Source organism: Gnatocerus cornutus, unplaced genomic scaffold (assembly GCF_029298725.1).
Source record: "Gnatocerus cornutus isolate USDA-ARS CGAHR unplaced genomic scaffold, icGnaCorn1.1 Chromosome13, whole genome shotgun sequence".
Lineage (NCBI taxonomy): Eukaryota > Metazoa > Arthropoda > Insecta > Coleoptera > Tenebrionidae > Gnatocerus > Gnatocerus cornutus.
The window spans coordinates 1,792,416-1,798,368 of record NW_028275361.1 but is presented as its reverse complement, the minus strand read 5'-3'; positions in this window follow the sequence as shown (position 1 = coordinate 1,798,368).

The window sequence follows — 5,953 nt, the reverse complement described above, 5'->3', positions numbered from 1 at the left end:
GGAAAGTCGACGGGGGACTCGAGGAGTTGCATAATGGGGTTGGTCTGACTCGTCAAAACGCCAAGTGGCTGGAGGAGGTGTTGTTAAGGGGGTGGACTGCTCTTGGGATAAAGTTGTAAGGCGACGGAGAGGGAATGCAGGGTTCTGGATGCGATGGGCCAAATAGGTGCAGGTAGCAACCACGACGAAAAGGCCACAAAGGAGGCCAGTTATCCAACCGGCCAGAAAGAACCGGTAATTTAGGGATGGGGGCAAACAATGGATCGTGGTATATCTTCGTTCCAGCTCGGAGGAAGTGTTATTGTTAAAGGACATGGAGATGATGGTCACGTTATAAGTTCGATCTACATGGCCTTGGAGGAGGATGGTGGGAAGGGTGGTTTTCAGGGTGCGAAGGTCACCCGTTTGCTCGTCTGTCCAGACGACCAACGTGTGGTCCCACGGTGGGCTGGACAATGCAGTTAGGTCCACTTGGACAAGACATTGGTTTGTCGGGACCGTCACGTGACGGTACATGCCGGCCCATGTCACGGTTGGGATGATTCCCAATGCCAGTGTACCCGGTAGGGGTGCTGCAGACCCTACCGTCCAGGAGGTCAGAAGACAAAGAAGCACTAAATGTATTTATCGTCAAAATCCCGAACTGAACTTTTATTACTGTCACCTCGCGAAACCCGAAGGATGTACATTGTGCAATGGATCTTTGATTTATGCTAAGTGCAGTAGGTGAGGTAGATTATTTATAAGATTTTTAATGTTAAGTGCTAGAGAATATAATATTATTGTGAGATAAATTGTAAAGATACAAGGGTCATTTACTATAAATTCTTTTCCTTATATATCTATGTGCAATTAGAATAGATGTAAGGAGTAAAATGTGCAGTTTTAAGATTAGATTATAATTAGAGTATTGATCAATTACATCCAACCCCTATAATTTGGGAACGGGTTTTGCAGTTCGTTCTCAACGTGTTTTTGTAATGTAAGATATGTAGGACGCGGCGGCGGGGGTGGTGGCGCTGTGCTGGGAGGTGGCAATGTGACTGGTGCAATTTCCATGTCCGACTTAACTGGTATTTCATAATCCGAGGAACTTGAGTCGTTCTCTTGAGTGGTAGGACGTAGAAATTTCTTATATGAGTAGTGAAGAACGTAATAACTCATAGTGTCCCAAAAGGAAGCAAAAATCTTCCAAGTACATCCACCTTCACTACGGTGAATTGTTAGAGCGTTGAGGACGATTTCCAGCATATTGTTCTATTGGCCTGGGTCGACCCCCCCCCCCCCCCCCCCCCCCCCCTACCTGCTGATGCATGGGGATATTTCATCCCTTATTGGTATTTATGGTATTTATGGGGGTGCCATTTTGTGAGCAATTGAGGATGAGTCAAAACTTGATCTTAGACATAAGAAACACGCATCAGCATTCATAAACTAGAAGGTTTTGTACGCGTGCAAGACAATGCGTGTGTTCTTTTCGGGCAATGTCGTGATAGATTTTAGAATAATTGCATTCGTATTGATGATACTTTGTAAAGGGGCCGCTACAAATTGCATCAAAATATAAAACCCCATTCGAAGACTGTTGCATAATACAGAGTTGCTCCAAACTAAATAATTTTAGATTCGAAGGAAAAGCAATCTGACTTATAAATGCGGGCTAATCTTGCCACATCAACAACAAATCTATGTTATCACGTTTTCTACTGTTTAACGCTTCTGATCTTATTTTTCTTATCGTCGGTTCTGATTTTATTGTCATCAAATTTCCTTTTTTTATTAATGTTTTTGCTCCTTTTTAAACATTCCTTCCTACGAAAAATTGGGCGCTTTTTTTATAATTAGTTTCGAACAATATCTCCTGACGTGGCGCAATTCATGTCTCATTCTAGACGTTCTTCGTTGAAGGCGTTTTTGTCGATGGAAGTGCCGGCCTTTGAGGTCACTTTTTCCTTGACTCGCCCAGCCCTGGGTTCTGTCCCGGAACGTTGTGGCAGAGGAGAAATTCCGCCGCCTCGACGATTGTGTTCCCTTGTTTGAGAGCTCACTGAAGTTGGACTGTGGGTGGGATTTTGTTTCTGCAACGATACGATGACCTTCAAAACACCAAATCACTCAAAATGCATTTCTTTTTCAAAATTTTCTTGTATTTGTATTAATGTAAAAATTTATGATAAGGTAATATCCCGACAACATCTAATGTTACTTATTTCTCAGCAAAAGTTGTATAATATTTATGTATTCTAACCTCACAATCGCACCTGACATCGTAGAGGTACGATGTGAGGTGCGAATTTTAATCGGCCGCCTATTAGCACACGCGAAAAATTCAGTTTCATATCGTACCTCTACGATGTGAGGTAGAATCAAATTAATTATAAAATACCACTTGTGTTCAGAAACAAGCAACATTTGATGTTGAAATCATTTATTGTTATCATAAATTGATAGAATTCAAAAAAATTTTGAAAAAAATCCGTGTTTTGATTAATTGGGCGATTTGAAGGTCACATATCGTACAGAAACAAAATCCCACCCTGTGTCCGAAAAGTGTCGCATGATCTGTGCTACGAGTGTCTTTTCCGGCAACGGGGTTGTTAAGACTGTCGTTAAGTCTACGTAGTACGCGAAGTGTGACAGCATAGTTCCTCCACCACTTTCAAATCGAGCCGTCGCGATCTGTTGCTCTACTTCCACTTGGCGACTGTCAGACCAATAAGTCCGCGGGAAATCTTTCTTGAAGTCGCCGAAACTTTGCCACAGACTCCGGTCGGGCCCCAAATAAATAAGTTTTTTTTTTACCTCTCAGAACTGCAATTTCAGGTCCCTCCTTCGGACCCCTATTCCAAACAACGTCTGCGTTAGCTAAAACCCGGACAAAAACGATAACGAAATTCCTTTGATTGCGGTTTTGTGAATTTTCAAAATTTTCTGTTTTCGATTTTTTTTTGTGTGAAATCCGTTACATCGTCAATTACGTTGGGGATTCCGTCAGATCCTGCGTGTATTCACGCTTTAGGCTGGTTCTCCGACGTATCTCGACCGATGTAGTAGTCTAATTATTTTTCTACCCGCGAACCCACAGCTCAAGCCCGCACAATTTCTAATCAAAATCTTACCTTGGGGCTGGGTCACCCGGAAACTCTGACCAAGGGATGGAAACACCCACTGCACTCTTACTCACTCGGTAAGGTTAGCGTGTTTAAAAATTCGTTAGGTAAAAAAAAAATAAAACAATTAAACAAGCACAAACACACAGAAATCTAAATTAACAAATTTAAATTTAAGTGTACGGCACACGATAGTGAGCTTACGAATTATCTCGATAACCCAGACCGTCATTCGAAAGTACGGCTGAAACAATAAAAAATCGTCTAAAGACTGACTATTCTTCTGTCATTTTTGTTTGTTTCCCTATTGAACGCTTGAGGGTTCGCTTTTATCCCCCATTCTCTTAGCACATATGCAAATTAATTACCAATTATCTAATTATTAAGTTCTTATCGGTAATTGAAGCCATCGTAAGGCACCAAGTTGTATTTAACTAGGAATTGCCGATATAAATAAAAGAATGAACGTTCTACGATGATGTTGACCCATTTGGGTATTTTTTTCAATAATAACTGAATTTGATTATGATAATTTTAACAAAAACCCGTCTTTTACTTTCAGAAACTCATCTGGTGACATAACATCTATGTGAACACTTATACTATTGTTTTTACCGTAGTCAGAGTCTGCGCTGTCACGTCGAACTTTTTCTATTTAGTTTTATTCATAAGTCTTTTTTGTGCAAATATGTGTGTATATGTACCAACTGTATGTTCTCTCGACATTGTTTCTAGCAACTGATACAAAAATGTCCCTTTACTATTATAACTTACTGCTGCGGCTAAACACCTTCTTTGGTAAGACCCCCGAAAAGAAAAATTAATCCGCTTCCCACCTACAAATTTATTAACAATTGTGTTAACATTCGACAGTATTATGTATATGTCGCGTATATGTCGCGTCCATTTAAAATATCTTTTCTAAGATTTTCAATTTTTTCATCTAATTGACAATTTTCATTTTTACGAAATTTGATTGCACTTACAATGGCTACTCTGAATTTTAAAAGATTATTTCTAAGAAAATTTCGAAGCCATCCCCTATAATTCGTTTATACCGTCAATAATGCAGGTGCTGTAACTTTTTAAACCTTTCTAAAATTAATGTCGCTTCCATGGACGTACTTGACTGTTCCCAATTTTTAAAACAATTATGTACAGGGAGTACTTTATCTTTCTTTTTGTAAATATTACAAAATCTACAATAGTTATTCTTAACTCCTACAAAAAGAACTTTTTTGGTTCTTGCACCTATGATGCAGTCTACACCGGACACAAAAGTTATTTTGTAAATTTTGATAAAGTTTTTCACTCATGCAAGGTACTTCAATTGCAAAGGTGAATTGTTCCAAATGAGAGTGCCCATACCCAATTTGCATAATGGCCGCTACAGCTGATTGGTTCAGAGCAGTAGATGGTGTGGTGGAAATAGTAAATTTTCTTTGACATAAGTTACATATAAAATGTAATTTGGATACTAAGCCCTCCTTCTTTTCGCCACTTAAAACGAAATTAAATTGTCTTATCTTATTTTGCTTTATCTTAGAAAGATAGTACTTAACTATAGCTATAGTTATAGTTATAGCTATAGCTATAGTTGGCTCTGGTTTAGCCCATGAGCATTGAGCAAATGGGCCGATTACCAGAAACAATCTTTTTTTTTAATATTAGTCGCTTTTAAAATTGAATGCACTGAAATTATCCAGCATACCAAATCTTTCGGAATCTTTAACAATATGGAGTAAATATTATGTACGAAACAATTTGTTTTCCAAATAATATTATAAAAGTTAGAACAACATATTAATTAAGAGCCCTTGGACTGGCTCAGTAATTTGTGCGCACTCCTGGTTGGGGTGAATGACGCCAGAATGTGTAGCTTCAGGCAGTAAGGAATTGGACGGTGAAAGAGAAGGTCGCCAAGAGGTGAAGAATTGACCGTAGGAGAAGAAGGTGGAGGTTAAGTGTGGTGCGCGAGTGCGGGGCCTGGATGGCTGATTTCCAGGATGCCTGGATGGCTGACTTCCAGGAAGTGTTCTGGATGGTAGATTTCCAGAATGCGCTGAGTGAGAGGGGCATGTAGTGTCTGGATGGTAGATTTACAGGCGGCCTGGATGGCTGACTTCCAGGAAGTGTTCTGGATGGTAGATTTCCAGAAGGCGCAGGGCTACATGTCGCACCTGGATGGTAGATTTCCAGATGGCGTATTGGAGGGTAGATTTCCAGTACGCGGGTGGGTACGGTGATGGTAGATTTCACCGTACTCGAAGAGAGAAAAAGATGCCACGATGCTGCCAGGGCGTGGGTGCAGACCAGCCGTTCGAGTAACTTTCCAGGGTCGGAGTGTGAACATGGGTGTCCTTCCGTTGCAGAAAAAGGGGTCAATGCCAGTTAATCCGAGCCGCTATCCAGCGATGGGGCAGGGGGCGAAACTCCCCCAGTAAGTTATTCCATTATAAATGATTAAGGCCGATAAGGCAGGTGGCAATATGTTTTGTTGCGAGAATTCCGTGACTTCCCAGTTGTGCTAAGCCCGGACCTGACTAAATAAGGGTGTTCCGGAAGGGGTGAGTCAAGTAGCATTGTGTTGGTAGTTAGAAGTACCCTTTCAAGGAAAGAAAATGAGTACAACCCTGTAATGAGGGTTGGTTTCGTAAATTCAGCATTTAAGCGTAATAAATCGAATTACAAAATAAAACAAATAAATAACAGTTTTATTAACTAAATCGTTAATAAGCTCATTGACATTTTTTGGTTTTTGTAACCTATGGTAAATTCCTAGTATTTCTACAAATTTTGTATTGTTAAATAATGAACAAAGAATAGGATAAAATTGATTTCCA